Below are 27266 nucleotides of genomic sequence, written 5' to 3' on the forward strand. Positions count from 1 at the left end.
TTGGTGGGATTGCAAATTGGTGCAGCCACTATGGAAAACAGTTTGGAGGTTCCTCAAAAAATTAAAAATAGAACTACCTTATGACCCAGCAATTCCTCTTCTGTGTATTTATCCTAAGAAATCCAAAGCACTAATTCGAAAAAGTATATGTATCCCTATGTTTACTGCAGCATTATTTACAATAGCCAAGATACAGAAGCAACCTAAGTGGCCACCAATAGACGACTGAATAAAGAAGTTGTACATGTATACAACTGAATATTACTCAGCCATAAAAGTGTAAAATCTTACCATTTGTAACAACATGGATGGACCTAGAGGGCATTATGCTAAGTGAAATAAGTCAGACAGAAAAAGAAAAACACCACGTGATCTCACTTATATATGGAATCTAAAGAACAAAATAAACAAACAGACAAAACAGAAACAGACTCATAGATACAGAGAACAAACTAATGGTTGCCAGATGGGAGGGGGTGTTGGGGGGCTGGGTGACAGAAGTGAAGGGATTAAGTAGTACAAATTGGTAGTTACAAAATAGTCATGGGGATGTAAAGTACATTATAGGAAACATAGTTAATAATATTTAATAACTATGTATAGTGCCAGGTGGGTAGTTCGTAAATTATATAAATGTCTAACCACTATGCTGTATACACCTGAAACTAATATAAAATAATACTGAATGTCAACTGTAATTGAAAAAAAATGTAAATAAATATTGCAGAGAAAATGTTAAAAATAAAAGAAAGAGAGAAAAATTAGAGAAAGATTATATCCAAAAAAGAGTTTATTTAAAAGAACAGGCAACAGGAATGATTTTGAGCAGATGTAGGGTGACCATTTAATTTGTCATCCAAACTATTTTGAGAGTTAAAAAGGGTATTATTAATTACTATGCCAGGACAAGAGAAATAAACCAAGACTATCCCATCCAAAGCAGAAAGACAAAAAAATTAGATCTGTTCTTAACATAATTAATGTGATAAGGTGTCAGTTAACTGTTGCTGAATAGTAACAAACCATTCCAAAATTTAGTGGCTTAACACAGCAATAATTTATTAGTTCTAAATTCAGTGAGGTGGCAATTTGAGCTGCCCTGAGTTGGGCAATTCTGCTCTTTTTGCCGAGGCTCACTCCTGTGGCTACAATTAGCTGTATATGCTGATTAATCTGGTGCTTGGTGCTGGTAATCAGATGAAGTGAATATCCACTGAACTATGTGTCTCTAAAGGGCTAGCCAACCTTTTTCCCATGGTAGCAAAAGGGGTCCCAGCAGCAAAGAGGACAAGCCAAAATAAGCAAACACTTTTCAAGTCTCTGCTTGTGGCACATTTGGCATTGTCTCATTGGTCAAAGCACGTCACATAGCCAAAGCAGGTCACATAGCCAAACCCAGGGAGTGGACCACTCACAGCTTAGAAGGGGGTTTTGTTGGCAGTTTTACAAACATTCTACCACAGATAAGAGTGTCTACGTAGAACTGAAGGAGTAAAACTAAACAAGGAGATGACAATTTTGATAGAAATCACATTCCCTAACATTTACTGAGCCTTTGTTATGTTCAAGACACTCTACATTTATTATCACATGTAATTCTCATGCATCCCTATGAAGTAGTTATTATTATCTCCATTTTTCAGATGATAAAACTGAGGCTTAGAGGAATGTAGTAACTTTAGCCAAGGTTACTCAGCTAAGAAGTGGTAGAGCTGGAATTCAAACCCAATTAACCTGGGCCCAGAGGAGAAACACTTCCCCACCAGACCACACTGTCACCTCTGCAGTAGCCAATGTGCAAGAGAGAATGAAGGCTGAAGTAGAGTGTTGGCAGGAAAGAGAGGGGAAATGATTGAGAGGAAAAATCAGTGGAACTTACTCACTAATTGGATGTGGGAGTTAAGAAAAACGTGTGACTCAAAGATGACTCAGACTTCAAACCAGCAATGGACTTGGCCCTGGCAGGTCAAAAGCCCCCACTGTCGGTGGTTGGGTCTGATAGCCCCATGGGGGCGGTTTGACTCATGATTTGCAAGTGGCGCCAGGGTGGTGGCTGAGTGGCCACCTCAAGTGACTGTAGTATACAGAGGTCCCGATACCGGGATGATTTTTGAGGAAACTATGTGCTCTCACTATGGCCTATTATGGGGTCCCCTGTTCTGTTACATGTTGAAACTATGCAAGGGACCCCAAGCACTGCCATAAAGGTTTGGTACCACAAACCGGGAAAGGTGCCAGTGGCAGCAACCCTCCTTTCCCAGGACAAGAAGCTGGCATGTATCCTCCCAGATGGAAGGGATTTGCCATTGTTGGTTCCTAAGACTACCGTTTCTTTTTCCATAGGTGTCAGTAGGCTAATATGACACAGGGACTCTCGGAAGACGCTTGTCGCGTAGATTGTGAGGCGAGAACCTGTAGGGGTGGAGTGTGGGGGCAGAGCCCCAGAAAGAAGTTTACAGGCTCTCGGCCTCACGTGGAGGGGTGCTGGCTCGGGTAGTAGATGGCCATCAGCTGTGGCTGATTGGCCGTCAGCTGTAGCCATTGAGCCGTTGGCCACTAATATAACTGCTGCGGCTACGAAGGAGAGCGGAGGAGAGTGGAGGAGAGTGAAAGAGAGTTGTCGGTGGGTTGCAGACAAAACGGACAGCAGGTCGCACGTCCAGTGAACCCAGCCTCCAGTGAGACCGTAGTGGTATGACTCCCCTACCTATGGCTCCGTGGGTGTTCCTTTTTGGCCTCACCATATCCTGCGTTCTTGTATGGGGAGCGGGAGCAGAGACCCCGCAGGCCTCCCCGCACGACATTCATGCTAAACCCAGTGAGAGAAGCTTCACGGGCATCACTCAGAGAATTTGACATGTGTTCCTGGCACAGCTTTCAGATTCTGCCTGACAAAACGAGAGCATCATGTAGCTACAGAGGAGAGTTGTAGCTGGATAGTAGTTGAACTTCCTCAGATCAAAGATACATGATTGCTGGGGACCAGATGTAGAACCCTCAGCAGGAACATGAGCTGGGGTCATTATAAAAGGGATCTTGCCCTAGAGGATGCCTTTCCGTCTAAGGAGCCCAGCCGTGCTAGGCTGGAGAATGTACCAAGGAAGCACAAGTCAAGAAGGGATCAGCAGCTGCCAATTGATGCGTTCACATCACAAGGTAACAGAGGGGCCCAGAATAGGATTTGCAAGAGCCCATACATGTGCCCACAAGAAAAAGAACCAAATTTAAATAACTGTTCACCCAGAAAGCATGGAGCCGTCTCATGGCAGTGCCTAGTAAGTAAAAATGCACCCGTTCTCTTACTGCTCCTTTCCAATCTCCTTCAATTCTGGTGGATTCAGGAATAGCAGCCGGGGAGTCTAGGAAGAGGTACCTGAGAAAAGGAGAAGCTGATCATAACTTCTACCCCAGAGCATGTGGCCCACCTATAGCTGCCCTCACTGGGGAAGAAGTGCTTGAATGAAAACAATGTGTTAATAACTAAATATTCTAATTTCTGTATCAAACTGTGTTTTGTAACTTAAGGCTTCCTCTTATCTAAGAATGAATAGAGGAGTTATTCACCTCCTTTATCCCCGGGCAGAAGATGAACCACGCCTTCAGGAGGGGTCAAAAGAACAGTAAGTGATAAAACAAGTCTTAGGTTTATACTCCACAAATGCTGCCCATTCAACACATCAGTTAACAGAAATAAAGAGAAGTAGCTGATTGGCGGGGAGCCGCATGTAAAAAAGATGGTGGAAGTGAGTTTTCATCTTAGAAAGACAGATTGAGGCCAATGACAGAAGATGTAGGGGTCATCTGCTCAGATATGGTAGCAGATGCATAGGTATTGGAAGAAGGTAAAGAGAAGAGGATCAGGACAAAATTTTGCTGACTACATAAATTAGAAATGGTTTGGGAAAGCCACTGGGGATAATGCACTATGACATCAAGAAGACGATGATGAAAGACTGCTGAACCAGCAAGCTCCCCTGAGCACAGGAACCTGCCATTTGTGGTGTGACCAACCTGTGTGGTCTCATGTCTCTTTCCAGCAAAGCCAGCAATGGAGGTGACCAGGCCTGGGCATTGTGCCATCAGTGCAATGGCTAACTAGGTACAGTGGTAGCAAAGGTAATGAAGGCTGACGTAGTAAAGCTAGTAAAGCAGGAAAGGGCCAAAGCTGAAGAAGTCACAATGAGGGTGCAAACAAAAGCCAGCAGAAGTGAGGACATGAGAGAAGTGAAAAATAGACCACAGTAAAGATCGGTTTTAGATCCTGGGAGTGAATCCATTTCAAGTGATGATAAGATTGGATTTGAGAGTATAGGGACAAAGTACATACAGGGTTGATGGGTGAAAAAAGAGCCTTCAAAAAGAATGCCTGGGGCTGGCCCGGTGGCTCAGGTGGTTGAAGCTCTGTGCTCCTAACTCTGAAGGCTGCTGGTTCAATTCCCACGTGGGCCAATGGGCTCTCAACAACAAGGTTGCCAGTTCAATTCCCCGACTCCTGCAAGGGATAGTGGGCTGCGCCCCCTACAACTAAGGTTGAGCTGAGCTGACGCTGAGTTGACGCTGAGCGTCACCTTGAGCTGAGCTGACTCTGAGCTCCCAGTTGGCTCAGTTGGTTGGAGCGCCTCCCCTCAACCACAAAGTTGCTGGTTCAACTCCCGCAAGGGATGGTGGGCTCCGCCCCCTGCAACTAACAACGGCAACTGGACCTGGAGCTGAGCTGCACCCTCCATAACTAAGACTGAAAGGACAACAACTTGAAGCTGAACGGCACCCTCCACAACAAAGACTGAAAGGACAACAACTTGACTTGGAAAAAAAAGTCCTGGAAGTACACACTGTTCCCCTATAAAGCCCTGTTCCCCTTCCCCAATAAAATCTTAAAAATAAATAAATAAATAAGAATGCCAAAGTCACCAAAGGTTATGGTAGGAGGTTGGATGAGGAAAAACATCATTGCTGGTTTGTAAACTGGCCTTCATACATGGAAATCAAGGAGACCCGAGAAAGCAGCAGACCACTCCAGGTTAGTAGATGGTAGTTTTAATAAGCAAGGAAACTTATTACGAGGCTTGTCTTTAGCAGCAGCAAAACGAGTAGATGGCTACACCTCCCAAGAGCATCTTAAGAGTTTATATAGAGGCCTTACCTGGGTTCAGTCACGTATACAGTCCAGATGGTCTCACAACACATTACTCTCTCAGGCTGCATCCTTGAAAATGGCTCCCACTATGGAAACAATGGGCAGAATGTACATTCCAAGGACAGGAGAGTGGGTGAGAAGGCTCAGATTGCCCCAATTCAGCTCCAGGGTCAACTATCAGGCATGTCCTCTCAATGACCTCCCTCCAATAATCATGAACTTTGATCTAAACTCAACCAATTTGCCTGATGCTTCATTCATTCTGCTTAAGAAGGCAGAAAATCAAGGGGTATATTTTTTATAAAGATTTCCATTTTTTTCAATGTATACAACTTTTAAATTGAAAGCATTAAAAAATTATACTCCCATCATCTATAAAACTAATGTTTGTGTAATCCTCTGTTCCCCAGATAAAATTGGAAGATATAAGCATTATTGAAGTTTTAATCCATTTTTTAAGATCATCTGAATTGACAGATAGTCTCAGACAAAGTGTGGCCAAATCAAAACTAAGCATCTTTGATCATGGCAAATTAAAATTGAAAGAATACACAATTTTGATCCTTTATAAGTTTCACATTTCCGATGAACTTTGGTGATTTATCATTGTTCATCTCAGAGGCTTAAATTATTTATTAAGCTCCTATTATGTGCCAGTCATTGTGGAAATAAACAGGAATAAATCTTAAGAAGTAAGAGTTTAGCTCCTCAAATCCCACAGGAACTTAAGTCCAAGCTGGGGTTGCCAGACTTCGTGAATGAAAATACAGGATGCCCAGTTAAATTTGACTCAGATAAACAAAAAGAAAAAAATCGTATAAGTATGTCCCAAATATTGCATGGAACATTTATATTTAAAAAAGTATTCATTGTTTGTCTGAAATTCAAATTTAACTGGGCATCCTGTATTTTATCTGGCAACTCTAATCCAGGCTTTTTGGTCTGCAAGAAAGGGGCTTTAGCCAGAGAACATCTTTAAAGCAAGAAGTAAAAGCAACAATTACAAACTATGTTCTGCTTATTTTGTCAACTCATTTTATTTGTCTCCTGCAGATGATAGAACCTGCTAGTGCTAACTAACCCTTAATCCGATAGCTTTCCTACCGTGTTTCCCCCAAAATAAGACCTAACCGGAAAATAAGCCCTAGCATGATTTTTCAGGATGACCTCCCCTGAACATAAGCCCTAATGCAACTTTTGGAGCAAAACTTAATATAAGACCTGGTCTTATTTTCAGGGAAACACAGTAGTCATGTCTGTTGTAGCATACTATACTTTTAATGTACTTTATTTTTTAGAGCAGTTGTAGGTTCACAGCAAAATTGAGCAGAAGATACAGAGATTTCCCATATATGTATGTTCTGCCCCAGCTCATGCATTGCCTCCATTACCAACATCCCCCCCAGAGGGGTATTTGTTACAACTGATGAACCTACGCTGACACATGATAATCACCCAAAGCCCATAGTTTGCATTAGGGTTCATTCTTGGTGTTATACATTCTAGGAGTTTGGACAAATGTGTGGTAACATAAATCCATCATTATAGTATCATACAGAATAGTGTCACTACCCTAAAAATCCTCTGTACTCCATCTATTAATCCCTTCCTGTTCCCTAGCCCCTGGCAACCACTGATCTTTCTACATAGTTTGCCTTTTTATATAGTTTTGCCTTTTCCAAAATGTCATATAGTTGGAATCATATAATATGTAGCCTTTTCAGATTAATTCCTATCACTTAGGAACATGTGTTTAAGTTTCCTCCATGTCTTTCCATGGCTTGATAGCTCGTTTACTTTTAGTGCTGAATAATATTCTATTGCCCAGATGTACCACAGTTTATTTATCCATTTACCCACTGAAGACATATTGGCTGCTTCCAATTTTTAGAAATTATAAGTAAAGCTGCTATAAACATCTGTGTGAACATAAGTTTACAATTCTTTTTCATAAACACAGAGGAGCACAATTACCTGATCGTATCCTAAGAGTATATTTAATTTTTTAAGGAACCACCAAACTGTCTTCCAAAGTGGCTGTATCATTTTGCATTCTCACCAGCAATGGATGAGAGTTCCTGTTGCTCCACATCCTGACCAACATTTGGTATTGTCAATATTCTGGATTTTGGCCATTCTAATAGGTATAGAATAGTGGTATCTTGTCTCACACTATAATTTTTCATACTAGCACTGTCTTAGGATAAAAGCTAATCTGTCATAATAACAATAGGGGAAAACAACTGGCCAAGTCATCTTTAACGGATAAATTCCACCTCTAGGTCCAAGGTATCTGCTCAAATTGTTACCATTTAGTTGCCATCAGGAAAGGAGGGGTGAGGAAGGTATAAGGCAACTGATTTTCATTTTAAAGACGGATCATGGAAGTGACACCCATCACTTTTATTAGCCTAAACTGACTCACAGGGCCACTCCTTGCTGCAAGGGAGGCTGGGAGATGTAGTTTATAGCCACATGCCCTGCTGCTACTCCAGCAGACTCCATTACTAAAAAGAAGAGGAGGTGGATGGCGGGTGGGGGGGTGGGGGGGCAATTAGAAGTCTCTGATAAAACGTATCACTATGGAAATTAGGTAATTATTTGTGAAATTATTCATTTAATGGCTCTGCCTCCCTCCCCCATTTAAACTGTAAGCTCCATGAGGGCAAAGATGTCTAGCTAATTCCTCACTCAATCTCCAGGGTCCAGGACAATATCTACCAATATTTCATAAATATTTGTGGAAAGAAGAGAAGAAAAGAGTGACGAAGAGGACTTACTCCCCCGAGGTCTTTGCCCTACAGCCTCTGTGCCTCCCCCAATAAGGAGCTCTGTGGGACCACCCCCTGGTATCTGCTCACTGCCTTCCTCTAAGGATACAGCTCTGCTCTCCTCTCCTCTCTGCTTGGGCCTGCCTGTCTCTGGGTCCTGCAGAACAGCATCTGCTCTCAGTCATGTAAACTCATAAACACTTTCTGTGGTTCCATCTGTCCACATGGGTACTTGGCATAGTTCACACTGGACAAGCCAATAACCAGTTTACACCTTTGCTGTAGGGCTTTGCTCCTACAATTGTCACATCTGTTTCACATTTATTCACCCTCAGAGGAGTTGCTATAACGTATACCCTGCACCCCAGTATGATGCTAATTTTTTCTGGGCTACCTGAGTAATACAGCCCAGAGTCCATCTCTAGAGAAGGGGCTGAACCCTCACCAAACAACACTTCCCTAACTAAGGGCAAAGGACCACATCTTCAAATGAATGTTCCTTGCTTCACATGGACAAACAGGATACCCAAATTGGCACTTCATGTGCTAACATTCTATACTGGGTGGAATCATCCAGTTGCCTAGAACAGCTGTAATACGTGAGATTTGAGACAAAGTTTGAGACTTTAAAGTACACTGCAGTACTTAACAGAGATGGTAGATATTTGGAGACAGACAGTTGTAGGTTCACGTGCCATCTCTCAAACACTTACAAGCTGTGTGACCTAGGACAAATTACTTAACTTCCCTGACGCAGACTTCCTTATCTGTAAAATAATAATTATAGTACTTACCTCATAGGGTTTTTGTGAGGATTAAGTAAGATTATATGTATATGTAACTTAATGTTGGGTATTATGTGAGTGTGATGGGTTTTGTTTTGGTTTTTCAATGGCCACAAATTCCTTCCCCCTACTCCCATTGAGAAATGAAGCCTGTGTCTTCTCCCACTGAGTCTGGTGAGACTTGTGACTGCTTTGAGCAATACAGTGCAGTAGTAGGGATCTCCATGGCTAGGTCAGAAAAAGCCATACAGGTTCTGCCTGTTCTCTTGGGATGTTTGCTCTGGGAGATTATACTAACAAACTGCCAGCCACACAAGTGAGCCAGCTTGGACATCTAGCCCAGTAAAACCTTCAGATGACAAACATCTGACTGCAGCCCACAAAAGAGCCACCCAGCTGAGCCCTTTCCAGATTCCTGACCCACAAAATTATGAGCAAAATAAAATGGTTTATACCATGACATATCAGTGTACTTTGTTACACTGCAGTAGTAACTAGAACAATGAACAATAGCAAATGGTAGCAAATATATTAATGTAAATCACATAAGCTCTAGAATCGGGCCTCCTACTTTCCAAGGTGTGAACACCAAGGAGTATCACAGCTCAGAATCCTCTGGTTACATTTCCCTCTCTTCAGATCCTAGTTTCTTTCAATTCTCTGCCAGGTTTCCTGTCTAACTTCTAGATCAAGAAAGTCTGGATAAACTTCAGATAAACACTTTAAAATTATTTCCTGGAAGCTCACCAAACCGAACATGTGAATCCTCCCCAGTCTGCACAATTGAAAACAAGTTATATAATTTCTGTTTCGGGGCGGAAAGGGCTGTACAAGACAGAGAACATTGGGCCTGTTGCCTGTCGTCTGGAATCACACTTCAAATAAATAGGCGAACTGCACTGCACTGAAATGATGAATAATGAAATGGTAGAAATAGAAATGAAAGAGCAAAGGGGGACTGCAGAAGCTATTTCTGTCTCTCATTTCGAATTCCTAATGGCTTAGGTTAGATGTTTATTTCTAAGGGAGTGGATTCTTCTTAATGTCTTTGAACATAATGCCCCCGTGACATCCATTATTTCCAAATGCCTGCAATGTACTTCTCAGATGTAAACGTCACTAAAGGACTGAACAACAACTTGAGGTTCCCACTGAATGTGTATGTTTTTCCTTCGGGTATTTAAACTGTTCCATCTTTATCTCGAGTATTTGTGTAACTCATTCTCTCATGAGGACATTATTTCTGTAGAGACTGGAATTATTGTCAGTTCTACTTTTTTCCTCCTTTCTGCTTTCTTCCCTGGTCAACCCTTTCCAGTCCATCCATTTAGGATGAGATCATCGGGGAGGGCATGAGAATTTTCCTGAAGATGGAAAATAAATAGAGATCACATTTTGAACTGTACAAATATATTCATGGCTGTGTCTTCTCCTAAGTCATACTCTCAGGAGGCTGGCAGCATGTTGAAGAAACATTTGCAGATGTGTAAGTATGTTTAAAACATTCAGGATTCTAAAGTCTTTATGGCAATCACTATTCTTTTAAAATTCATGCGACTATCTAAAAATTCAATTGTTGGTGCTGTGGTGTTTTGATCCCCAAATCTGACTCATTCCCAGAACCACGTTAGGGATGTTATAAAAGTGCAGATTCCTGGATTTTCCCGCAGCATGGAAAGTCCATTTCTTAAGTTACCTCCCTCCAATTCTTATCTTCAGGTTCTATTTCCAATGACTTCTTTCCAGCCTTGAGATATTCCCCCTCCATTACAAGACAACCTTCCCTTGACCTTGGGCCCCTCAGCTACTGATTTTGTTTTTCTTGAAAAAGTACTTTAGGAACACAGTCTCCATGTTCATTCCTCCACTCCCTGAAGTCTGGTATCTGCAAAACTTAGTAATAAAATAAGCTCATCCAATTTAATTCAAATTATTCATTCTGTGCCAACTGTATGCCCAGATTCTGGTCATTATAGTGTTTGTTCTTTTTGAGACATGATATTTAAACATTGAAAAAGAACTGTCGAGAAACAGCAAACAAAGATAATCCTAACAACTTCTACCATAAATTTAGTGCTAACTCTGTACCAGGCATCATACAAGGAGCTTGACCTTCACTCATTTTGATCCTTAAAACGAGGCTTCAAGGTCACCATTATTATCCCCTTATTGCAAGTGAGTAAACCAAGGCTCAAGGAGGTGAAGTGAACCTCTCAGGATCACACAGCTAGAAAATGGCAGAACCAGCACTTGAACCCAAGTTTGGTAATTCCACACATGGACCACTGTACCTTGGAGCTCAAAGTAAAGCACTAAAAGTTGTCCTGCAAGCTGGAAATGCTTTGCATGACAAGGAATGGATGGACTCAGTGCTGCCCAGGATTTCTGGGGAAGAATTTTTTTTTCTTTTAGTTGCAGGGAGCACAGCCCACCATCCCTTGTGGGAGTCAAACTGGCAACCTCTGGGGAAAATTTTAAAGGGCCTAGAAGTACTTCCTCATCTCTGCTGCCTAGTTTATGAAAAGTTCACTAAGTCTAATATTCCTAATGCAAAAGCTACTAGAGATTCTATCATGATGGATTCTGAGGTCAATATTAAGGTAATATGCCCAAACTAAAGTTTCACACAAAGGAACATTAAATGCTAATCCCTCCACCAATAAGAAGTCTTTGCTCTAAGGAATATTTTGCAAATATTTTCCATCAATCCCCACAGGTATCTAATTCAATTGTAAAAATGTACTTCAGACAAAGTTTAAAACAACAAAAATCAGCTTCTTAAGTATCAACTGTCCAAACAATACTCAGTTTACATTTTCTTGATTCATAATACATCATGCAATCTGTTTAACTTCTAGGAAATAAAGCTCAACAAAATAATTACTATAAAAACAACATTACAAATTCTAACCAGACCAAAATGAACTCAGTCAAGGTTCAAAATGTGTTTTCTCTATCCCTTCTCTAACTCAAGTTGCAATCAATTTTCTCTCCCCTCCTTTGTTTCCCTCTTTTATTAACTCATCATGATCTCTCCTAAATTACTGATTAATTTTCTTCTGAGTATACTTCATCAACGTTTTAGAATACCATTCTAGCTTGAGTTAACAAGCTAGAAATACAGTACAGTCGATGGCAGCTTAATTCAGATGGACTAAATAGTGCAATAATAAAACCTAGATCAAGCGTTTCATTTCATATAAGCAGAGTGCCTAGGACAAAGCAGGCACCCACAAATGACAGCAAGATTAATCTGTACATACACTACATGGGCAGGTGTCTTATTAATTTGGTTTCTGGCAGACATGTGCTCGAGGCCTGGATAGAGGGGCAGGGATGCTACGTTGGGATTGAGAAAGGAGAGAACCAACAACCTAAATACCACCCTGCTCCTGGAAATAGAGGAATGCCCTAACTATTGTACATCAGTGGGGCGGGGGGGGGGGGGGAAGGTTGGAGAGGTGGAAGGATCTTCTTTCCCATTTTCTGACATTTGAAGGAGATTATTGCTTTCAATAAAGTGGGGAACCTATGGTATTTATTATTTTGATGATACTAGGTGATAATAGCGCAGTACCTGCCATGGTAAGCAAGTGGAAACTAAGTGCTTTCCATTTATCACTTCATTGAACACCCCTGCAAAGTGCATATTAATATGCCCATGACATACGCCCAGAAAAATGTGTTGTTCATCAGGTGGGAATGCAGTCTGCTAGATTGCAGGTAGACTTTTTCGTGCCATGGCCCCTTTTGGCAGTCTTGTGATGTCTACAAACACCTTCTTTGAATTACGTTTTTAAATGCATAAAATAAAAGAAACCATTGTACTAAATCACAGTTCTATCCACGGACTTCATGAAACATATAAAGAATTCCTGGTAGAGTTCCACACCAAGCATGTTTCTAAAACTAAAAAGGCCATTTGCTACATAGTCCCCTGGGCCCTGTAGGCATATGCTGAGGAAAATGGCTGTGTGTGTGAGAGAGAGAGCGAACTCCACAAGTTGAGTAGCTAGAATGGGGTCAAGCCTGTGTTACTGATGCACATTGGACATCCCAGGGACACAGACAAGGCAGGTAGAATGCCTACTGTTAGCCTTGTCATTCGGAGGCATTGTGTTCTCCCTCCCATGGCTAAAGGTCTGCATGGAAGTCGCTGCACACACAGTCAAGGACTGGGATCCCACCAAGCTCTAGATAAACAGGCACCAGGGACGGATTGGGTGAAATTCATTCCAGATCACTGGGGTGTAAAGCAGAAGGAAGAGCTACCAGATTATCCCTATTTCAGCAGCAACAAGCAATCAAAACTGTCTAAGGGAGCAAGCAACACCAAGCAGAACAGACATCTGCAATTGAGAAGGTATATTCCCAGGAGTCCTTAAGGAACTGCAGGAAGAGAGGCTTATACCGTCAGGCTCCCAGCATGAAACTGATGGCACCTCAAATGGGATAATGGAAGATAATTTAATAAAGGCACTACTTACAAAGATGGAAGTAGGTTTAAGGAAAACTAAGAAAGGTTAAGGAGCCTAGATTAGCTGGGGACATCTATCTTTACCACCCCTAAAGGGGCAAGGGAAGAAAGTAATTATCAGAATCCGGAGAGAACAACAACAACAAAAAATACCCTGATGTCGTTTCTCTCTACCCTGAAAATCTCCCAGGTGCTTCCCGTTGGCTGAACCCAACCAAAACCCTGGATCCACATAGGTCAGCCTCGCAGGGCAGAGCAAGGAGGAGAAGAATGAAGAGCTGATCTAGAAAGGCAAACAGAAACTGGCCAAGGATACTTTTCTGGGGGGGGGGGGGGGGGGGGGTGAACTGCTCCAATGCCTTTAACTTGTAAAATAATTTTGACCTCATAATAACACATGGATCAACAAAATCAACAGGCGATACCCATTACATCCTTTTTTTCAGATAATGAAACTGAATCTCAAGGAGGAAAAGTAAGTTAGTAAAGATTAATAAAAAATAATTAACAAAGTGAGATGCAAACTACCGCTTTACAACAGAACCCACTCTTTTAACCACTCTCATGTATAAGTGGAATTCTCAGACTGCAAAAGGACTTGGATATAACCCATTCTCATCTCACTGGCGCAAAATATTTTTTTCTAAAGCTATGCAATATGGACATTTTCATGTAAAACCCTCTCTGAGATTTATAACCTTTGGCACCAAGGGAAAAGCCTAGTTCAGAAAGCCTAAGTGCTTTGTTCACTAGATTAACAACAGTTTGTTCTGTTCTCAATTGTTTCCTGTTCTCAAAGTCCTACAAAGGCTCATTAATGTCCAATTCCTTTTCACACTCATAGCAAGTATCTCCATGCACTCACATTTCCATACATATGTATCTCAAGGCAAGTTCAGACCTTTGTAAAGTCTGCAGTAGGGAGGATCCTAGGAAGAAAGGTATTCAGGCTCCACCGCCTAACAAAGAAGCCCCTCAGCTCAACTGAGTCAGATCTGAAGAACGGGATAACCTCTTCTCCACTATCGTGGTGCCATCAGATGAGAAGCCAAGCACAGGCAACCATGCCAACAATAGAAAAAGAGAAACAATGTGAGACCAAAAACTAAAAACAGAAAACCAAAGTCACCTGTCACTTCTTTGCCTAAACTAACTTTCAAATTTCCTTTCTCAGAAAAGAAAAAAGAAAAAAAAAGCTTTGCACTTTGCAGCATCTAAGAGATACTGTGGCATTATACAACATGTCTTCAAAGCTGTTAGAAACAGGCCAGATTCTAACCCAGGACTTGCCATTTAGTCCGAGCATGGGTCACTGAGCAAATTTCATCTCTCTAGAGCCTCAGTTTCTCCAACTACAAAATGGGTTCACAATGCCCAGGTAAGAGAGTGATTGTGAGAGTTACATGACATATCCTGCCTTTTCTTTTTTAAACCAACCAAAAAGTTTTACAAATAGTGCTCAATTTCCTCTAAGCTCAACTTTGCCTAAGTCAGGCTCTATGAACACCACCGAAAATTTACTTGAGAGGGGGACTAAGAACACCCATGAGAAAAATTAAGATATCAGCACTAAAATACAGACCTTCCATCATATTACAAATGTTTCTTTATAGTTGAAGAAGGAAACACAGTTAGTCTCTTTGTTCTATAGGCTTCCAGAATACAGATCGCCACTTACCATGTCATACTTATCTGTCTATTTTCCTCTTAGGCTGCACATTCCTGGAGGGCAAGGACTTTATCTTTTACTTCTCTAATCCCAACATATAGCATAGGAGTTGACACATCCACAGTGCTCGATAAGTATTTATTGAATGCATAGGCAGATGGATGGACAATACGTTATGGCCTTCCTCTCTCTGTCACAGGGCTGTTTTGAGGATCAAATGAGATAACATATGTGTAAGTGCTTTGGAAATTATAGAGTGTTTCAAAAGTGCTCAGTAAATTGTCTTGGTTTTCTCATAGGAAGAGAATGGCAAGTGTTTTTCAAGGCAGGAAAAGCCTGATAGTCTGACCTTAAGGGAAAGATGTAAAATTTAAAACATAACTGTATAACTTATCACTGCCCAACAATGTATAGATTTCACTACTAGTCATAATTTTAAGCATCCAAGAGGCAAACCTGACCATGCCCAAATATTCAGAGCACAAACTAGGAAAACATACAATATATGTGGCAGCAAAGGGGCAATACTTGGAAAGCTCTCACAAATCAACATGAAAAAGGTTAATGTCACACTCCAATAAAATAAGAGCAAAGGAGATGAACAAGCATTTCTCAGTAAAAGACATACAAATCAATGTTATTAAGCATTAAAAAAGATGTTTCACCTTTAAAAATAGAACCTAAAATTACATTACCTTTTTTATTTTCGTATTTCCCAGCTTTGTTTGTTTATTGAGATATATTTGACATATAACATTGTGTAAGTTTAAGGTATACAATGTGATGATTTGATACACATATATATTATAAAATACTTACCACACATCCTTCACCTCACATGACTACCATTTTGTTTTTGTTATGGTAAGAACATTAAAGCTCTGTTATCATAGTAACTTTCAAGTACACAATCCAGTTTATTAACTATAGTCCCCATGCTGTACCTTAGATCCCTGGAATTTATTCATCTTATAACTGAAAGTGTATTCCCTTTGACCAACATCTCCCCATTTCCCCAACCCCTAAGCCTCTAGCAATGACCATTCTACTATGTTTCTATGACTTCAATGGTTTTAGATTCCATATATGAGATCATACAATATTTGTCATTCTCTGTCTGACTTATTTCACTTAGCATGGTGCCCTCAAGGTCCATCCATGTGTCATAATAGTAAGATTTCTTTCTTTTAATGGCTGAGTAATATTCCATTGCATATATACCCCATTTTCTTTATCCATTCATCCTTTGAAGGACATTTAGTTTATTTCCATGTCTTGACTATTGTGCATAATGCTTCAATAAATATGGGAGTGCAGATATCTCTTCCAGACAGTAATATCATTTCCTTTGGATATATATATATATATATATATATATATATATATATATAGATATATATCTATGGTAGTTCTATTTTTAATTTTTTGAGGAACCTCCATACTGTTTTCCATAGTGTCTACATCAATTTACATTCCCACCAACAGGGGTCCCTTTTCTCCCCATCCTCGCCAGAATTTGTCTCTTGTCTTTTTGATAATAGCCATTCTATCAGGTGTGAGGTAATAGCTCATTGTGGCTTTGATTTGCATTTCTCTGATCATTAATGATACTGAGTACCTGTTCATGTACTTCTTGGCCATTTGTATGTCTTTTTTGGAGAAATGTCTATTCAAGTCTTCTGCCCATTTATTACTTGGATTATTTGGGGTTTTTTGCTATTGCGTTATACATGAGTTCCTTATATATTTTGGATATTAACCCCTTATCAGATATTTGGTTTACAAATATTTTCCCCATTACATAGGTTGCTTTTAATTTTGTTGACTTTTTTTTCATTTGTTGTGCATAAATTTTTTTTAGTTTAATGTAGTCCTACTTGTTGGTTTTTGCTTTTGTTGCCTGAACTTTTGGTGTCAAATACAAAAAAAAAAAAGGTATATTTTCATGTTATTAATTTGCATCCTTTCATTTAAGCTTGAAAAACTTCTTTCAGCACTTCTTGTAAGGAAGGCCTAGTGGTGAACTCCCTCAGTTTTTGAGTCTTTATCTCTCATTCATTTCTGAATGACAGCTTTGCTGGGTATTCCTGGTTGTCTTTTCTTTTTTCTTTGAATATCTCATCCCACTCTCTCCTGGCCTGCAAGGTTTCTGCTGAGAAATGCACTAATAGCCTTATGGGGCTTCTCTTTTATGAGAGATTTTTCTTTCTCTTGCTGCTTTTAAAATTCTCTTTGTCTTTGATTTCTTATTGTCATGTGTCTTGGAGAAGATCATTTTAGATTGAAATTATGGTGTAATCTATTAACTTCATGAACTATCTCCAGTTATAGACCACTGAGGTCCACAGCATCAACAACTGCATGGTCCTTGGCAAGTGCTGTGGGGGCAGGGGGGGTCTTCAGTAGCTGCAAAGGCTGTTGGGGTGCTCAGTGGCACTTCCAGGACCCATGACTAGGACCAGAGTAGGCAGCAGTGGTGACCAGAGCCAGTGGTGTGCAAACACTTGGCTGTGAAGGCCAGATCCAGGCACTTGTGCAGTAGCAGGGGCCAGTTACAGACACACATAAAGGCGAGGGCCAGTGTCAGCATCAAGGGCCAGGGCCAACTTCAGGCACACTGGCAGCTGCAGGGGCCCTGGCTGGCTGGTGAGCCCAGTGGTGCCTGTCAGTGACTGGACAAAGAGCCAAATCTAGGTCCACAGCACCTGTGGGGGCCTTGGCTTTTGGTAGTGCTTTTTTGTGGCTGCAGGATCTCACCACGAATGCACACACAGCAGTGGAGCCTGGTGACAAAAGTCAGTCTTAGCAACATGCAGATACCTATCTGGAGGGGTTAACTCTAAGCATTTGACCTGGGACCAAAGTCAGCTGCAGAGATCTGGGCTGGTGTCCCGCACGCATGCAGCCAGAGGCCTGGGCTGGCTGCTGGTGTGGATGTTGGATGCCAACAGCAACAGGGAGCAGGGGGGAGGGCAGGGGAGGACAGAGGTGGCTGCTGTCTGCACATACCTATGGGGAGAACAACAGTGAAACCTGCAGGAGGTCCACGGTGGCTGTGTTGACTATTGGTTTATTCAATGGTGGAAGCTACTGGGGTCCTTTGCAGAGCAGGGCACTGGGAACCACAGTCGCCAGCTACATGGTGGATACTGGTAGCACCTACCCTTCTTCCTTGTTCCTGCCATCCCTATACATCGCAGCTTTGCTGGTCTCTGGGTGAGGAGAAACCAAAGTTGGACCTTTATGCATATCCCAGAAGGCTGGGGAAGCTGGTTGCTCACTCTGTGCTCCCTTCCCCAGTGAGGGGAACTCTTTCTAGTTGGGAAGTTCCCTTTGACACTCAGCAGTGCCAGCCTGGGGGATGGGATGTTGCAGGCACAATGGAGTTGCTCTTCCTTCCCTTTTTGTGCGGTTTTCCTGTTTTTCGTTTGTTTGATTGTTTGTTTTGTGGGGTTTTTTGGTCCACTCTGTTCACTAAGTTTCTTAAGTGGACTCCTGCACTCTCCCAGAGCCATTTTCGTTCATGGATAACTGTCTAATTGTTGATCATAATTCTGTGGGGGGACAGAGGCTGAGGTCTCCTATTTCACCATCTTGGTGACATCCTGCATTAACTTTTAGAGGAATCACATTCACAGACTTATATCAAACCTTTCAAAGCTTGTAATAAACCAAATGCTCTATAATTTTTTTTTCATAAATTACTACCAAACTGCATTTTCTCCATTCTATGCTGAGGTGATTGCTCTTTTAAAGCTAAATTCCAAGTCCTACATTTATTTCTATTATACTCAAATTTCAAAATGATCTTAACAGGTTTGAATTCTAGGTCTGAAATGAACAATCAAAATTTCCTATCTGTCATGCCAGCTCTCAATTCCAGGTTATATTTTTATCCCAAATCATTTTTCTTAAAGATGAACATCTCACGAACAAAGACAGGAAGCAGATGCAATCAGTTCAAATGAGGAAACCTCCACACACTTCACGCATGAGAGATGGCTTCCATGAAAGTGGGAGCTGCCCCAGGAATATCCAGACTTGGAGGTGGCAACAAAAAAAAAAACAAAAAAAAAATGATGAGAGTTGGGGTAGGGGGAGGATTGGGTGAGTAACTGACCACATGCCTGGTAAAGTTAACAGGTAAGGCAGCCAGGTAGTTCACCGCACACCACCTGTGCTAAGCAGAGTGAGCAGAGGAATGAGATGCGTGAATAAAAGAGACCACCTAGTGCCTGAAGTCACTAGAGAGACAGAGAAGTAACATGGAATCTCACCATGTACTAACATCCTACCAGCATCACATCTCACTCTCCATTAGAGGCAGTATGACATAAAACAGGAAATCTCAAATATCCAAATGCATACAGAATCAGTAACGGTCTAATATTTGTTAACAACAGGAAAAAGAGGCACTAAACTCCACAAACAGAAAGCACACCCAAGGAAACAAAGTTAATGAAACAAATAAGTAGAAACTTTAAAAGAAGTATTGTGAAAAGAACCAATTAGAGGTCTTGGAAAAACAAAAATAAAATGAACAACACAATGGATAAAACTGAGGAGCAATTAGTAAGGCAGGACATTCTCTCAGAAGGTAGCCCAAATTTTCAAAGGGATTTAAAATGTGAAAGAAAACTTGGTGTAATAGCTGTTGCATTTTGTTGGTAAGAAATGAGTCACAGGTTAGTTAACTAGGCCAGATTCAAGAGAGGGGACTATACAAGACTGGGAGGGATGGCTCATTGTGACCACCTTTGTAACAGACAACCATACATCGACCCTCCATACTCTCCCATCACTCTGTATGTCCGTCTATTATCAATTTCCACATAATGCTATAATTTGTTTACTTCTCAGTTTCCTCACTAGCCAATGAGTCTCATGAGGGCAAGAACTATCTCACTCATCTTCCAAAACTAACGTGGCTGGCTCACTGTCTAGCATATAGCAGGTGCTCACTAAATGTTTATGGAATTAAATTACTCCTGTTGCAGTCATCCAGAGTACATAGAGTCAGGGTACCTGGCTCTAAAGATAGTATTGGACCATCTTGGCTGTAGTTTTCAACTAAATTAAATTATTGTTTTCAATGTAAAAGTAACTTCCAAAAGAATTGAAGGAGAACATGTAACCTCCAAGACATTAGGGAGAAGGGGACAAGGAAAACATAATGAATTCAACAAAAGCTTTTGATATACCTCACTCAGAAATCTAAAAATAAAATAAATAAAACATAATTAATAATATGGCAGATTTAAATAACATAACCATCAAACTTGAGCTAAAGAAAAAAGAGAGAACTTTGCAGTCAACAACCTGTGAGCAAACACACATGGCACATTTACAAAAACTATGCATCAAGCCACAAAGAAAATCTCAAACCTCCATAAAGCAAAAATTATGCAAGTCATATTGTAACACAACTCAAACTTTACAAAAAAGAAAAAAATTGATATCCCCTCCCCCTCCTGCTGGCCAAAGAATCTATCCACATAAAAATGAAAACTCCTTTTAAAACGCCTGGGCAAAAGAGAAATAAAATAGAAATTATAAACCTAAATACAACACTAACCACCAAAAAAAAAAAAAATCAAATGTTTCTTCCCTGAAATTGCACCAAGTCCATATGATTTTACAGGTGGGTTCTGTCAAACCTTTAAGGTTAATAATGTCCATTTTATATAAATAAGTCCACATCACAGGCAAAGATGAAAATATTTTTAACTAATATTATGAAGTTAGCATAATACTGATATCAAAACCATAAAAAATATATATACAAGAAAAAATAAGCCAATCTCATATATGAACATATATGCAGAATATTTATTTAGAAGAATATTTCAATAATGGAAAAATATGACTGATTCCAGGAATTCAATGTCAGATCACATTTTTTAAATCTACTATATGGTGAATGACACTAAGATCTCAAAGAAGAAAATATTTCGATAGGTGGTGCAAAAGTAGGTGGTCAAAGTTAATACCTATTTCTTAAACAAACAAAAAAACAAAAAACTCAGCAACCTGAAGAAACAACAAAAATTAAAGTGAACTTCAAATTTAATGGTGAAAATTAGAAGTTTTCCCATTCAAACCAGATACAATTCAAGGGTGCCTGGTATCACTATAACCATTTAAAATTGTACTGGAGGACCTAGACAATTCAATAAGTAAAAGAAAAAAGCTCTATAGGTAATATAAGTGTATAACATGAAAAACCAAGAGAATCAACTGACAGAAAGTCACAACAAGGTAGCCAGGTACAAGATCAATATGCAAAAATCCACAGCTCCACTATAAACTAGTAATAATCAATTGTGAAAGAAATAAAGAAATTTCATTTACAATAGCAGCAAAACTATTAGCACCATAAATAAACAAGAAATATATAATACCTACATAAAGAAACCTATAAAAATTTATTGAATTTACTGCATAAAAGCAGTCCTCAATATGTTTCCCCAAATTAATCAAAATCCCAAAAGATTGTCAAACAGAAGGCACACTGATTCTAAAATTTATCTAGATAATAAAAATTTCAAGAATAAACAATTTTGAAAAAAAGGCATTGAAAGGGGATTTGCCATACTAATTGTCGAATATATATTACAAAGCTTTTAGTACATTTTTTAAATGTGGCATTGGAGTAGTAATAGACAAATAGATCAATGGTACAAAAATAAAAACCTTAAACAAACCTACATATGTAACAGGAATTTAGTGTATGATTTTTTAAATGTAGCATATTAAATCATTGGGAAGAAAATGAAGTGTGCAATATAAAAATTTTTGACAACTATCAGTTTAGAAGAAAGGTAGTAGATTTCCTGCCATTCACAAAAATAAATTCCACATGGATTAAAGATTTAAAGTTAAACAAACAAAGCCATGAGAAATTTAGAAGAAAATCTAGACTGTGTTTATACCTTGAATTGAAAAACAAAACCTTTAAAAAAATTTAGATAAATAATAAAATCTGAAAAGTAAAATAGTAATAAATCTGACATCAAAATTTTTAATTTCTATACCACAAAAATACCATAATTGAGTTTAAAAGGAGATAGATTATAGAAACTGTTTGTTATGTTTATAACAAAGGAGTAATATCCGGAATATACTAAGGACTTCTTCAGGTAAATAAAATGAACAACCTAATAAGAAATAAGAAAATGACAAATGAACAAACAATTCATAGAAGTAGAAAAACAAATGAGTAATAAACATTTGAAAATGCGTTGAATTTCACTAGGAGTCAGTAAAATTAAAATTAAATAATAATGAGAAAATATTTGAGGTCCATTTGATTAGCAAAATTTGAAAAGTTTTATATTATCAAATTTTGACAAGGATGGCAAAACTCTCACCACTTTGGTGAGATGATATGAACTTTTAGTAAGGCTATTTTGCAAAATATATTGAAATTTTAGATGTGTTTATCTTTTCATCCAGTAATTTCATTACTCAGTATCTACACCAGCGAAGGACTGACACATGCTCACAAGAAGACAAGAATAAAGATAATCACGAGAGCACCATTTGTGATAGAGGAAACACTGGGTATTATTCTCCCATTGCTTCTTCTAATGGAACCAATGGGGGAAATAGTTAAATAGTGAAAGAAAGAAGGAAGGGAGGGAAGGAGGGAAGTAAGGCAGAAAGATAGGTAGGTGGGGTTTTTTTGAGAAATGAGGTTGACTTAAGAGCATAAAATAATTTTCAGAACATATATAAAATATAATATGGTATTTGTAAAACCAAAAACTATGTATTTCTATATGTCCATATACAATGTAAATGTATTTTTTAAAAAGCCATAAGGAGACACACCATATATAATGGAATATTATTCAGCCAAGAGAAAGAAGGAAATCCTGACATTTACAACAACCTGGATGGAACTTGAGGGTATTATGCTAAATGAAATAAATCAGACTGAGAAAGACAAATACTGCATGGTATCACTTACATGTAGAATCTGAAAAACAAAACAAAAAAAGGCAAACTCATAGAAACAGAGAGTAGAAAAGTGGTTGCCAGGGACTGGGGTTGGAAAAAACAGGAAAAAGTCGGTAAAAGGGTGCAATCTTTCAGTGATAAAGTGAATAAGGCCTGAGGATCTAATGTATAACATGGTAATTATAATTGATAGCACTGTATTGCATGTTTGAAATTTGCTAAGACAGTAGAACTCAAATGTTCTCACACCAAAAAAAAATAAGAAAAGATTTTTTAAAAAGGGGGAATAACTTTCTTACCCCCGATTCAAAATTATTATTTGTTGGATTGATATACCTCCCACACCACCAGTGAAACATGACCATAAGAAAGAAATTTTGAGGTAAAAATATCTAAATTTTAAAAATAGCCACACCAAACTAACTGGTAACAGTCATCACCTCTGGGGAGATGGTCAAGAGTATTCTTTACCTGCTTGAATACGTTAAATGAGAATATATTCTTCTATATTTGCATAATTTAAAAAGAAAAACTAATAAAAACATTTTAAGGACAAAGATAGCACTCTGTTACACGTTGTCAGGAACCTTCCTATAGATTGGCCCATAAACATTTTTTATTTGATGATACTTACTTTGAGCCACATATGTCACCATTCTATTAGTCTTCATACGTTTCTCAGGAAGACTCTAGTATCATAGACTAGCAAAAGGAGACCATTCAGGTGGGAAAAGAACCTTTCGTTCTGTACCAGGTGCTGTTCTAGGAACGTTTTGAAAGTGATTAACTCTAACCCTCACAACAGCTCTAAAAGATAGGCATTATTTTTTTACATTTTACATGTGAGAAAATGAAAACAATTTTTAAGGGGCCCACCAGGGATTATTCAAATCCAGCTCTTTGATTTCCAAAGCCTGTTCTACAACTCTTATAATAGGCTACTTCCTGCCCCACCACTGAGAATGAAGATCCTCAGTTAAGATGCACCCCCAGCCCAGTGAATTGAATAAGGAGATTCAAACATGTCTGCAGGGATATGGTTATGTGACTTCTAGATGCCCCTTTGAGGAAGGACTTGCGGCCTGGACCTGAGAGTGCTTCCAGCTATCAGCTTCTGCAGGACTTACCATAGCTGCAGGGGTGCAGAGTGATGGAGAAGGAGATTAAGCCTAAGCTGATGTCACCTGTTTGCCTCCCAGGAACCAGAGGTCGAGTTCAGAAGGCAGGCTGTACATTAGGGAGCACCTTTGGGATTGACAGCTATAGAAGAGATCGGAGAGGGAGAAGTAAAGGCTGAGATGCAGGCCCAATGAAAGCTTTGGTCAACCCCACAGTGAACTGTGGAACTAAGATGGCCCATCAGAGTTGTCCCAGGTGAAGTTAACATAACCAGGCCTTATATCTCACCTCCATCCATCATGAATGTGGGCCAGCAGAGAAGGGCATGACCTTGAGCTGAGGCAATCCAGAAGGAAATGATAGCTGAAGACTGCCAACAGCAGCTGAGACGGGGATTTGGATGGCCCATCACAGAGTGACAGATAGGTTTTGATTGCAAGTCTGCATAAGGGACAGTTAGATCTCAGGTCCTACATCTCCCTGACTCCTTCAGGGGAAGAATGTTCTACCCTCTGGAGAAAGGTACCAAGGAGGTTCCAGACTCTGGAAGACCAGGAATAGTGGAAAGTAGGGGTGAGGTTCTGGATTAAAAGTGGTGTGTTTCATGAAAGTCTGCCTCCTGAATGAGAGCGCCTCCCAGCTCCTTTTCCCAGACAAGCTCCCAGGACTCCCACAGCCAAGGTAGAGAACCGCAAAGCAGGGGGTAGAAAGATTTTTCTCAGGAGAACCTGAAAACCCCCAGATAAAGACATATAGATACTAAAATCCCAAACTCTCCTGAAAAGTTCTCCTAATCACCCTACAATGGAGGCCACCAACACACACAGGTCTCCCAATCAGTGTTTCACTGTTCATTCTAACAGATCCCTGCCTCAGCAGTACCAGACATTTAACACGTTGCATACAGATCACGAGAATCTTCGTTTTTTCTGAGCCATGTGTTAAGGACGGATAACAAGAATTCTCGTTTTTACGGTTGACTCTTTTTACTTTGCACATGTTATTGAATTATTTGTGTTTCGTTAATAACAAAGGAAGCTGCTTTCTGCAGTATCACACCAGGAAGGATTACTAACATCATAGGTCAGTAAATCCTAAAAAATTCCACAGAAAAATAATAAATGACATAGAAGCATTTATGCTTTAAAGAGAAGAGTGCATTTTAAAGTAGTTTCTTTTAAAAACCTGCCGGAACAGAGGGGTATGAGGGATTTAAACCCCGCCGTATGCGACGTGTTAAAGAAAGCCTTGAACATAAAATACAGAAAGCAAACAACAAGAAAAAGGAACTGGAACAAGTTGAGCTATGCAGGACATTAAAAGAAGCACACACACACACACACACACACACCCTTGAAATAAATACACAGAGTCATAAGAGACATTGTCATGTCCCTGTACCAAAGGCAGGATGCTATTTTTAAAAAGCAACAAGGAACAAGAAAGAGAAGGTGCCCTTAGAAATTAAAACTATGCTAGTCACAACTGAAAATTCAATAGAAAAGTTAGAAGAGTAAACCAAACGGATCTCCCAGGTGATAAACAAAAGGAAAGGAAATAAAATAAGCAAAGAGGATAGACAAGTAAGAGAATTGGAGGCTCTATCTATGAGGTATGAGGTTCACTACCCAAATATGTGCGTTCCAGAAATGAAGACTGAAAACAAACAAACAACAACAACCAAAAAAAAAAAACAGGAGAAAGAAATGTAAAAAGAGGAAGGATAAGGCAGATAGAGAGGAAGAGGAGGAGAAGAAGAAAACTTCCAGAACTGGAATACATGAATCTTTGGGTAGAAAACCACCATTTATAACCCAGAAAAATAAATGAAAAAAGACAAACTTTGCAATACATCATTGTGGAATTTCAAAAAACCAAGAATAAAGAAAAGATTATAAAAGTTTCCAGAGAAAAATGGAGTAAAATAGTCATAGCAGAGGAAGATGCAGAATGTAGGAAATGAGATTCAACAGAGAAGACAGGAGTGAAAACTTCCAGGATGAAAAGAATTCCCAGGAACACAAAGTCCAGATGTGAGCAGAAAGGTAGAGGACTCCAGGAAGCAGGTTTAGGGAGAAGAAGGAGGGAGGTTCATGGGTTATCTGCTGGAGGGTGTGGAATAGGGTAGCAATAAGTACAAAGAAAATTAAACAAAACAAATTGATGCAATTAACAACTCTGAAAAAAGTAAAACGAAAGGAATTGCAACCTTAGTGCAGTACTTGATGTGGCAACAGAGCCAGGAGTGCAGTTTCCAGGCTCTGGGAGTCAAATGGAAAGGTGCTGGCTCAGGTAGTAAATGGCCATCAACTGTGATTGGATAGCCATCAGCGGTGGCTAGTTGGCTGTCACCTCTACCCAGTGAGCCATTGGCCACTAATATAACTGCTGTGGCTACATTCACAGCAAATGGGGGCTAGCAAGAAGATGGTGGCTGGGCTGGCAAGCGCGGATTTCACGGCGGAGTTGAGGGGAGTCAGTCGGTTGGCAGAAAAGCAGACAACAGGTCGCACGTCATGTGAATCCAGCCACCAGAGAGACTATAGTTAGTATGACTCCCCTACCTATGGCTCCGTGGGTGTTCCTTTTTGGCCTCATCACATCCTGCGTTCTTGTGTGGGGACAGGGAGCAGAGACGCCGCAGGCCGCCCTGCGCGACAAATGGCGCAGCGAGCAGGGTCTCCCGCAGGACACTTGATTTAACAGTAAGCAATGTGCATGTGTAAACAATATTTACATAGGCATAATCATGTAAACAGTGAATAGTACTATAACCCAAAACACTGACTAGGCTTTGTTGGAAGAATGGGAAAAGAAAAATAGTTGGATGACAGGAAGGGATAGTTGTAATTAGCTCCTAGAGCTAAATGCTCATATACCATAAAAGAAAGTCAGAAAATCAATAAATTAATGTCAAAAACTGATTGCTCCAGAGACAAATGAATCAAGAGAGCCTTTAGGAATCCCAGAAGCAACAAATGCACAAACAGAAAGTGGCTCCCTTCTAGGAGTAGGATCCGAGAGCTCCAGAGAAAAGACACACGGATACTAAAATCTCAAGTTCTCCCAGTCAAAAAACCAGCTCACCCAATCATCCTTCAGCGGAGGCCACCAATCAACAAGCCCAGCCAACCTACAGGGAATTGTTATTTAAGTCTTTGTGTCCTATTTGACCTTTTTAACTTTGGTAATAAATTTGATTTTTAATAATGAATAGGATAAAGAGAGGGTTCTTTATAAGGAAAAACGGCACCACTGCCACAGTTTATGCAAGGGCGTAGAGGGTAGCATCAATTCAACCAACTACGAAGTTCTTTTTCTAGGCTGGCTTAAAAATCAATACCTT

At 39.9% G+C, this 27266-nt stretch overlaps 1 protein-coding gene across 12 annotated transcripts in view; it reads right to left on the reverse strand.

Moving 5' to 3' along the window:
* Positions 1–27266, reverse strand: part of NR1D2 (nuclear receptor subfamily 1 group D member 2) — a 120086-nt gene that overhangs the window by 36503 nt on the left and 56317 nt on the right. For 3 of the 12 annotated variants that reach the window (XR_012489646.1, XR_012489644.1, XR_012489652.1), the window contains 2 exons: positions 14849–15040; positions 5144–5223 (listed from right to left, as the gene is read on the reverse strand). The exons of 4 other annotated variants lie outside the window; for them this stretch is intronic. The gene's annotated coding sequence lies outside the window, so the exon portion shown is untranslated. The remainder of the gene's footprint in view (positions 1–5143; positions 5224–14848; positions 15041–27266) is intronic. 5 more of the 12 variants (XR_012489643.1, XR_012489650.1, XR_012489649.1 and 2 more) reach the window with 2 other exon arrangements.

This window comes from Rhinolophus sinicus, linkage group LG10 (assembly GCF_036562045.2).
Source record: "Rhinolophus sinicus isolate RSC01 linkage group LG10, ASM3656204v1, whole genome shotgun sequence".
NCBI lineage: Eukaryota > Metazoa > Chordata > Mammalia > Chiroptera > Rhinolophidae > Rhinolophus > Rhinolophus sinicus.